Genomic DNA, 11,400 nt, shown 5'->3' on the forward strand with positions numbered 1-11,400 from the left:
AAAAGATAGTTAAATGGGGACAAGCACATAGGACGGCCTTACGTAAACATATCACCTGAATGATTGACAATTAGGACGAACACTTATTTAGATGATCCACCCATTAAAAGAAAATCCTCCACTATACCTTTACGTTATTTTGGTTTGAATAACTATATTTGGTATCCTGGAGCTGCACTGTGGCTGTTGGGGATAATTTGGGTTCTTATTCTGTAAGGTGAGGTGTAAAATATAAGCAAAAGGTACAATTTCCATAGTCCACTGTAAAACATGTCCCCTGACTTATGACTTTATCTTTATGTCCCTGATTGTGGATATGTCCCAGCTAACAGGTTAGCCTCTTTTAGCTCAGTCAGTTATCCATATTAAGCTATATTTTTAACTTTATGTAAACAACAATTCTCCATTTTCTACAAGTAGAATAGTTGTTGTTTTCTCTGTCTAAAATCTCCACGAAAGTCCTTTTTGTAAGATGTTCAATTTGTCCTCCCTTGCCCTCAGATCTTCACAAAAAGTACTGACACAGTTTGTGTCACCTCTCTAAATGGCAGAGCCCAGTCTGTCTGAGAAAGCGGTACCTTCCTTCAAGACCAAGAATGATTGTTTTCTACTTTCGGCTACTTTAGATCGACAGAGAAAGGTAAAATAACAGCAAATATAGTTAATGATAAGTTGAGACTCCAGAAGAGGTTTGATTCTGATGAAACGGGTGCAATGCGATTGTCTTAGTGACATTGCCGTATTGTGACATCATCAGCAGCGGCAGGCCCCCGAGCAGATCTGGTGCCCACACCTGCAACTCTACACTAGGAAAAATTTCCACTCATGGACATGTGATAAATCATGTTGCAATGGATCAAGTATCATGGTCTTTCATTCTCTGATGTCATCAGCTGACTGACTCATCTCCTGATGCAAATTTCCTATGGGAGATTCAGCAATAAGCCAAGCCTTCAGCATACATAGATTATTGAGATAATCAAATCCCTTCATTACATTAAGTTGTTTGGGGAAAACATATACAGAAATCCCTTACATGCTCCTTATTACAGGGAATTTATCAGTATATCGTAAGGATCAACCTTACACCAGATAAGGTATTCAATAGAACATAACATACAGACTGGACAGTATTCTACTTGCATGGCAAATTTATATTTATCTGAGACAAAGGAGAGTTATTATGTGATGAAAAGGTAGTTGTGATCCCCTGATTTTGATTTGATTTAATCAAGTTTGAAAGTAGCAATTAATGTCTTTTTTTTTTGGTTGAAAGATAAATAAAATCCCAGATACTGAAATGACTATAACTTTATCAGATCACATAAAACTCCACCAAACCGAATAAGACTGATTCACTGAATATATATGGGTTGTGTTGAGGACTGGATTGACAGGATATTGAATTTTGGAGATGGTCTAAGTAGTCTGTGAGCCTCTGATATTACTTTCTGCTCTCGTCCTGTGATTGTCCTCATTATGTCTATCAGCATCTCCTCTGACTCTCTAAGTATTTATGGTCCTGTCTTCCCTTCTGTCTTTGTTAGCTTGGCTCTTCATCTTCCCTTGATTTGCCTTACCAGCTCTTCCACCCCCTTAATCTTGCCTTTTCCTTGAATTATCGTATGTCTGGATTTTAGTTACCTTCCTCCTTTAGCTAACCTGACAAGCCAGATTGATAATGTGTAGCACTCTGAATTAATTCTACACATTACCAATCTGGGACTGCTACCATCGAATCCCTTAGGGAAATGTAGCAGAACTTTCTGAGCTGAAAGCGACACCTACTGACTGCCCATTAAAGATTGCGTTTAGCCAACCAAGGTAACAAAATGTCTTAAGCAGCAGTCGCCATGGAAAACAACAACCTATGCTTGTAATGCTCTCTCTGTTCTTCTTTAAAGATTAAATTACAGATTCTGACTAAACAGATTTGTTACCAGCAGCTATGTGTGCTTTCACAGTTGCTGCCATTTTTATTTGGGTTTGGCTGTGGGCCTGGCAGCTCTGGCTTTCGATACAGTTGTCTGTCCTGCATAAACCATAATTCTGCAGTGATGGGCCAAGCCAAAAATACACTGAGAATTCAGTTAGCAGGCAAGGTTATCGTTTAGCCAGAGATTGTTTGAATTACCTGCTGTTTAAAGGTTAATTCTTTCTCTCTCCAGTTATCAGTCTCTCTCCATGGAACTGGTAACTTGATATAAATAATTTAGGTCCTTTGCTTTTTGCTGCTTATTTTTACTCTTCTGACAGAGGAAATTGTAACATACAACCAAGAGGGTATTTACTTCTATATACTATCTATGCAGTTCAATTCACTGTATTGCTGAAAATTATTACCTGGGGATCTGCAAACAACTCTATGCCAACAAATTTAACACAAATTTATCAGAAACATTTATGAAACACTTGTAAAGCTAATCAAAATGTAACTGGTTGAATCAACCTCAAACTTCTCAGCTACCCGCCAAATGAGATTATTGGGATATACAAAATAAGGTAGTACAGTACCCGTACAAAGAGGTTCCACACTTTCTTTATTTTAGAGAGAGAAGCCACAGGGCATCTCTCAGATATGCAGTCAGTGCCTTCGTTGGCAAGAGGCTATTGCTATGCTGTCCTTCTGCTTTAGATCAAAGAAGTAACAGATCTACTTCTGATCTGGTGTTTTCATACATCTAGGCTTACTAAGATGCAGGGGCGTCTCTAGGTTTAAGAGACAAGGGTGGCTCAGCCCCTAGAAGATAATGAATAATGAACCGAATGTTTTCAGTGCACCTGCTAAGGCGTTGTCTAAGACAAGGGTGTAACTTTGTGTTGAAAGTTGGTGGGGACGGCTCATAAGGAAAGGGAGGTCCCTGCGCGACGCCTTTTTTTTTGTTGGAAAGGATAAAGCCAAAAAAATGCGAATAACATTTATCAATTTAATGCTTACAGTTGAAAACATAACTGTTACAATATTCACTTCTATATTTTGTGCAAAAAATATCACATAAATCTAAACAGACAGTACAAATCAAAGAAATCAAATAAATATATCAATTTTGTAGAACATTTATTGACAGTCAATTTTGGGTCACTTTTTAAAATTTATTTACTTTTAAACCAGGACTCGGACAAGATCTTATGGGACCTTAAGCAGAATATGATTAAGCAACTCCGTCTTTCTGTCAAGAACATCCACCAGCAGGGTATCCAGGGGGGGATTTACCATTAGGCAATACTAGGCAGTTGCCTAGGGCCCCAAGTTCTGGGTCCCCCATAAAATAACTCTGTTTCCATGTATGGTTAATACAACTAATCCTTATTTGTGCACATTAATTATGTTTTTGATAAAAATCCTTTGGCTAAAATGCCATCAGAACGCTGATAAATAGAGAGGAAAAAGGGACAAGAAGAGAGGGACAAAACCTAGAACAAATAATGGATGTCTATTCTATTAACATTTCTCTATCTGTAGAATGGGTCTGTTTTATGGGTTTACTTCTCAGGGGGCCCCCTGCCTGTCTTTGCCTAGGGCCCCAAATTTTGCTTGCTACTGAATGGCAACACTATCAAAGTCAGGAAAAAGTTTTAAGTAAAGCCGGGATTAAAACCGTAGCTACAAGAAGCTTCAAATAAAAGGTGTTCTTCATGTTCAACCTAAACACCAACTCCGATAGACCATCAGTAGAGCAGGTGTTTAAATTAATCAATCACTGCTGCGAAAGCTTATAGCAGTGAAAGCTAATATACCACAGCCATCACTTAATAAACGCAAAATAAACAACCCTCTAAAAACGGAAAACTGTAATGGACTGAAAGTCCTGTTTTTTATGTGGGAAATTATTTGCGTGTGTTTTAGTATAATTCTGATATATTGGCGCTGTTGTCTGTTTCTATGGCAACGATACTGAATGTAGTGTAGCTTAGAGACCTGCATGGGTCGAGTTTTACCATCCCGCACCCGCCCGAACCCGTTAGGATGACTACCGAACCCGACCCGTCACCCGCGGATATCTTCAATTCAAATGTTATGGGGAGAGGTTGGAGGGGGGTGATGGGGAGAAAGCGAGAGGCAACAGATTCTTTTTTCTGAGTTTTTTTGTCGGGGTTTGTGGACGGTGAGCAGCGGGGAGAACTTTTTTTATTTTCTTTCTGAGGAGCGGCATGAATGGGGTTTTAATCAGATATACACAGCACCGAAAGCAAAATACGTGTACAAAATATTGGTGGGGACATGTCCACACCAGTCCTTAAGGAACAATGCGCACTTTCATCTGGTTTGGTCTGCCGGCTTCCGTAGCGTCAAGAACGCGCAGGCGCGCGCTTTCAGGAAATCCTATACACTACTGTTTATGCTCTAAAAACATTCTAACTGACTTCGTTTTGAGTAAATTCTGGATGCTACCCAGTCAGGACACTTGGAATACATTGGACGAGCAGTATGGAGGAATATTGACACGTTTTTTGTGGACTTTTATGGACCTTTCTGTCTCGGGCACCATAGACCTCCATTATTTGAATGTCAGCAGACAGCAAGAAGCCTCCCAGATCTCCAGATGCATTTGAGATATCAAAAAAGTACTCTAGAGTGTTGTTCAGCATGGGGGTGAGTAGAAAATGAAGGCTAATCATGTTTTAGGTGTACTATTCCTTTAAGAAATACCTGCTAAAAATACTGAAGTAAGACAGCTTTACTACTATGAATGCAGGTAGCAACCTTTTGAATGTGAAATTTCAGTCATGCTTATGTTGCCCAGACTTTTCGAGTCATAATTCTGACTTTTCGGAAAGTTACATTTTAAATTTATTTGGTAGGCGGATATTCCTGCCTCCTAATACAAAGGGAAAGCTCCATATAACCCAGGATGATTTTACCTCTGACTACAAAAGATAAGTCTACTGTGAAGATAGAAAAGCTTCTAGCATTACCTATCTATTTTGACCTAACCACCCATTCATTCAAAAATATTCTAACAGGTCTAACGTTGGCTCAGGTAAGTTATTAAAAGGTTAAAGCCCAGGTATTTCACAGTCAGAGGAAAAAAGAAATGGGGTACAAAGTCAGTTGAGTTAAAAAGCTAAGTCACAAGCATTATATTGCACAACCTATTAAACACTTCATGCAAAATCGGTGTAGCATTAGCTAAATATATTTAAGTATGTGCTCTCACAGATCAAGATAACTGCTGTGCTCCACAGCAAAACACTTAATACTGTAATACATTTGAAATTCAAAATAAAAATGTATCAGAGGAAAGATTGGTAGGGAGCTCCTGCAAATAAGGAGAATTACATTTCTCATTTACAATTTTCTAATTAATTTACCTAATTTAGACTGCCAAACTAATAAAAGCATAAAGGTTTAAGCTGTCTGATAGGTCTCAGAAAAAAAAAACAGTTTTGAAAGTATTTATAGTGCATTTATACCACGTTCAGTTTGATGATCCTAGTGCAGGTTTGAACCGGCCCTTGGTATGTTTAACACCACACAATTTTTGTTATCTCTATACTGTTTTGGTTTTGAGAGCAATGAATGCAGCTAAATTTAAATTGTTTATTTTTCTTAGGCAAAGAGACACACACAGCAGGTTTGGGCTTCCTATTTGGGTTCTTAGAACTGAGTAATATCATTAAAGTTATTGTTGGACATGGCTCTTTTTAAATAAGTAATGAAGCAGGTTAGGCTTTCAGAAGTTAATTAGTTTAATGGTAAGGAAAGTGGTCCATGCATGTGTAATGTTTGTTTTCTTGTTGGCATTATGAATACATTAAGCAGAAAAGGCAAATATAGTTTCGACTTGTAGTTTTGAGAGAAGTTCACTACATCAAATCTGCATTTGCAAAACTGTAATATAAAGGCAGAAAAACAAAGCTATCAGAGTTCAAATTAAAGGTCATAAGAAGAGGGAATGAAAGAAAGGCCAGGTGGTTGAGAAACAGAAGATGGGCTTTTTTTCCTCTCAAACTGCTAAATCACAGAAATTAAAGCTGGTAAACAAAACATGGAGATAAGGGACTGGGTGACGATGAGGTTAAACTACTTCAAAAGCTAAACACTACATATAGCAGGGAGGAAATAAAGTACATAATAACTATTTTTTCATATGGCTCAGACCACTTTGCTGTTCCATGTTTGATTTTAGGGAACAAAGCAAGATCAATGTGGTCCATTTATTTGCGATAAAGAGTAGGTGGAGGAGACTGCTTAGGTACGCAAAATCAAAAATAGAGAAACAAGAAAATTCTGCTGCATATGCAATATTTCATTGCGGAACTGCTTTTTTTTTATACAGCAAAAATCTCACATGTTTTGCATTCTTTCAGGTGCAAAACAGACCAAAGTCCACTAGTATTACAGAAATAATGCTGAAAGGCAGCAAATATTGACATTATTGATTGTGCTGAACAATTAACTGATTCCAACATTGCAACATGACCTTATTAAAGCTGGGAAAACACAGAAAAATGTGTTGATTCTTTTATTCTAACATGTATTAATATTGCTTCTAATGCTGATTTATAACAATGAAACCTTTAAGGTGATACAAAATCACACAAAAAAAATAATATGCACAAGGATGTTTTGTTTTATAATGGAATTGATCAATTTTATTAATTCTGTGGGGGGGTTTTTGCCTTTCTTAAAAGTAACATGTAATGTGCTCTTTAATAGTCAGTTATAATAATGAGAAGACATTCAAAGACCTTTAGGAGAAGTAAACAGTGTAACAGCTTTCCAAGCCATTATTATACATACTCATTAGCTTGCTGTTTGTTGATCCCTGAAGAGGACAAAAGGATGTCTTTCAATTACCCAATGGCAGATCCTCGTTAGCAAAAATGTTTAGAAACGATCTTGACATGATGAGCTTTTGTTTTTCATTGCCTGCGTTGGTCTGCTTGTAACCTTAAGTGCCTTTTTTTTCCGGTATTGGAGAATGATATTGTTCAGCAGCTTTTTAAAGGTAAGGTCATAACGTCTATGGAGGCGTTCTAAATGTTGTTTCCCCCATGATAATATACTAAAAATATTCCACATAAACAGGTTTTTCTTGAAGTGTGTTTCTGTGACTTGCTTTGTAAATGTGTGCTATACTAGTTTAATTCAATGGATTCATATGACCATAGAGATTGTAAACATTCCCATTGTTACAAGAAAATAGGCTTAAATTGGAAGGCAAATGGACTTTAGCTGCCTTCCAATTTAAGCTTGTTTTGTGGGTTACCATGACCTGGATGACTGAGAATTTACACAGGCATATGCAATGGTTACTCAACAAGGAGGCGTTAGATGATGCCACATGTTAAGAATTAAATGAACAGTAATGACAAAAGAGCTGCTTTTAATACATAAGTACTCTCCTTTATTGATATCAGCTGCTCTTATAAGATCTAACGACCTCTCTTTCTGAATATTTCCACTTTGCTTTCAAATTATCATCATCCAGAAAAATTTCTACTGATGATTTCTCTAAGCAATGCTTCTTTTTATCCTCTTCAGCACCTCTCATCTGCTGAACCCTTCTCCATTCAATAAATGATACACCCCTCCTCACTCAGTTAGGGTGCACCACTCTTTGAAGTTAATGAATCAATACAATCAGTCTTTGCACTTTTAATTAGAAAACAGTCAAAATGATTACATTTTTAATTGAAGCTGTCATTTGTAATTAAGATATGGCTTCCTTGAGTACCCCCTTCTCATTCTTAGCTCTCTATACATTTGTTTATCAATAGGCTGCGCACAAAGTTTAATCTCTTAGCCTCCTGGTCTTCATACATTTTCTCTCAGACTCTCTTGCTGTCTGGGATCCATTCCCTTGCTGGAAGAGGTTCACCGCCTGTAGAAATTTTTTTTTGATTTCCTTATGTGGACTTTGCTTTCATTCTTATTTTTATATTCTGATTAGAGTCTATTCACTATTTTCCTAACAACAATATCCCCAGTCTTTTCTCATTACCATCCCATTGTGACCAGAGGCTTTGTTCATAATTAATTTGTATTTTTTTTACTCTCAGTTATGATGTAATTTTTTTATGATTTATTGTGTGAAGCAACACTGTGTACCTTTTGACCCAGAGATTCATTTTTGTGTGTGTATAATATATATATATATATATATATATATATATATATATATATATATATATATATATATATATATATATATATATATATATATATATATATATATATATATATATATATATATATATATATACTTTATTTATTTCTTCATGTCAATATTTAGCACTCAGTTTATTAATGCTCTTTAAAAAATAAAAAATCAGCTACATAACCTGAGAAGGTTGGATCTATTAGCACATGGGTCAGGGGACCTAGAGTGTTGCTTTAGGTACCACTTAATTGTTACTCAACCAGAACAGTGATAAATGATGTATTAATGACAGAGAAAAAGGCAATGTTGCATATCAACTCAAAATGAAGAATCTAGGCTACAAGTCAGCACAAACCTTTTAAAAAGGTGCCAAACAAGGCCAAAGTTAAATTAAATGAAAGATGTAAACATAAATACAGAACACAATAGCAACATAATAACATCTCTTCTGTCTCCACAGCAACAACCTTGCATCAAACCAACACAAAATAAACATCAAATGAAAGCAGAGTCATGTGCTTCACTTTGCTCTACACCAAAACATTGCAGATACCAGCCAATAAATAGCACAAGATAAAACGTCTTAGCCACAAACTAGTTTTAAAATGATCTCTTACCTTGTTTGTTTTTTCACAAAATGTATTCAAATGGACCTTGCAGAGATATGGATTTTAATTTAGTATGTATTCTTGAGAAAAATGGGCCTCGGGTTTTAAGGGTTAAGGAAGTCTCAGCTTTAGCTTATAAACAATATCCAGAGCTATCTCTATAGATATGCTGCTATAGGCCTAGACTGCTAGAGGACATAGGGACCCTTTTTTCATCATTCTGTTTAAGTCTATCTCTATTCTCCCACTTAGCAAAATTTGTTAGTTCAATTTCTAACGTTATTTTTCTCTCTGCTGTTTCTCATAGTAGCTTCATCTGGTCTGTTCCTGTTTGGCTGTGACACCATCCTCTAGAGAAATATCAGATGTGCTGCTGTCATTAACTCCTTTATTTATAGATGTTGGAGCTCGTCCTGTTTCTCAGTGTAGTTCTATTGCTCTGACTGTGACTAACTGTATGTGCTCTCTTTCATCCCATCTTAACATGGGAGCTCGGAGCTTGTCTGCCTGGTTGTGTGTTTCCTGAACAGGGCCATCTGTGGAACTGGTTGACAGTTGCCTTTTGTACCTGCCTTAATTTGTATGTCTGCTTCTGTCTCTTTGAACCCCAGTCGGCCTCGACAAATGGCTGCTCACACAGAGTCTGGTTAAAAGGGAGTTTTTCCTCTCCACTGTTGCTAAAAGCGTGCTTGGTTCGATTGCTATTGAGTCAATTAATCAATGCAATCAACATAGAATCAAACCATATGATCTTGTTGTATTGTCTCTGTAAAGTGCCTTGAGATGACGTGTTGTGAAATATAAATAAACTGCATTGAATTGAGTAGAACTGACAAAGATAGAGTTCTTGTTAGGCAATAACATAGACATGAAACTTACCTGATCTGACATATTTTTATGTTCTCTGATCCAGGATTTAATTTAGGGGGGTTAATGTGGTCTTCTCTTTACAAATAACTTCATGATTTCTCAATCTGCTGTTCCAAAGTGGTCTGCTATCAGAACCCAAAACAAGGAAGAGACTGATTTTGCAACAGTGCATTGTTGTCAAGGGCTCTTAGGAGTGCAAAACTTTGAAGTTACAGGTCTTGTGTCCACAGTGTCAAAAAAATACAAACTGTTGCAGTAAGCAAGGAATGTAAAACACAAGTACTCAAGGTCTGCTGTCCTGCAACCTTTAGATATCTTTTTGGTACAACACACCTAACCCAAATGGCTTAATTATCTCCTCAGTTGAAGTCAAGTTCTGCAGAATCCTACAAAGGTCCTAACTTTTTGATTCAGGTTTGTTAAGCTGAGATGCATCTTAAAGGTTCAGGACACAGAATCTTGAGGACTGGAGTCTGACATCCCTGCTTTAAGCTACTGCTTAAACAACAAAAATTTACCGGCAGTCTAGAGCAGGAATTGAGCAAAAATTATTTTATTTTTATTGCAATTGTTGGAGTTTCCCTATAAAGAGTATTAGCAGATCACAGACTGGACAAAGCCAATTCAAAAATAAAATTATCAGATAAATGTCTTTATGGTAAGTGAACATTGCTTTGTTGTCTAAAACTGACAGGCCATTAAGAAAACACAAAGGTTATATTAAATAACTTTTTCTGTCTTGCTTTAGAAATGCCTCACACAGTCTATTCACTGAACCATGATCTTTTCATCCTGTTCAGCCATTTGTGATACAAAATCCCATAACATATTTAGAGCTTTATATGGAAAAGTGAAAAAAACAAATGTTTTTTTTTTATTCCATCACCAGATCTACTTAAATCTTTCTTCCTGGAAAGCAGTGCTCGCTCTGCAAACCTAACTAATAATATTCCTAATTGCAATTCAAAATTGAAGGTTCAACCATTCAAACCTATATTTCTTTTAGGCCTTACCTCTGTTACAGCCTATATCCCATTCCAATAACACTTACAAACTCTAATGTGCCAATAGGTGACATTTTGCAATATATTGCTGTTACTGCAGAAACATTAATTCCCAAAACCCTATTTTATTACTCAAAAATTGCCAACAGTTCACACCAGCTCTTAACATCACCTCTCTGTGGTATAAGAGACTGACAAGTACTGCAGAAGTGGGGTAAGCACAGTGGCCTGCGCACTACACCAAAGGCTGACCCTCCAGAGGAGATGAAGGGTTAACAGGGCAGCAATCGTCCCCTTGCAGGCAGACACTAAACATACCTGCTGAAAATCAAGGAGGGCTACATGCCACATTACATGTACAAATCTTCTTGTTTTGTGATGTTCAGTGTCCTCTTATGATACTCGTTCACCTTATTTTTGTAAAAGGGTTTTTCACTCATGTCTGTGTATTGTATGTGTATTTGGAGCTGGTGTCTCAAAAATGTCATTATGGTTAAAGTATGATAGTAAAGACTTTGAATTATTGATGGCTAAGGTTAACCACATGCCTTTAATGTGTTACTCTTAGAATCATGATGATCATAGAATACTTTTGGAGGTTTATGGCATAGTGACGCTGGTAAAAATGCAAAAATGCCTTTGTGTGAAAAGGAAAGGAAGAAAAAAAATGAAACAGATAGCAACTGGGCTCAAACAAAATTAGGCTTGGACAACACCTTTTATTCCATGTTGAGATCTCTGACAAAAACACAGATTCAAAATTGATACCGACCTGATATTGTTGTTATTGCATTTAGCAAGTATATCTTC

This window comes from Cyprinodon tularosa, unplaced genomic scaffold (genome assembly GCF_016077235.1).
Source record: "Cyprinodon tularosa strain WSP-4 unplaced genomic scaffold, ASM1607723v1 ctg642, whole genome shotgun sequence".
In the NCBI taxonomy this organism is placed as follows: Eukaryota; Metazoa; Chordata; class Actinopteri; order Cyprinodontiformes; family Cyprinodontidae; genus Cyprinodon; species Cyprinodon tularosa.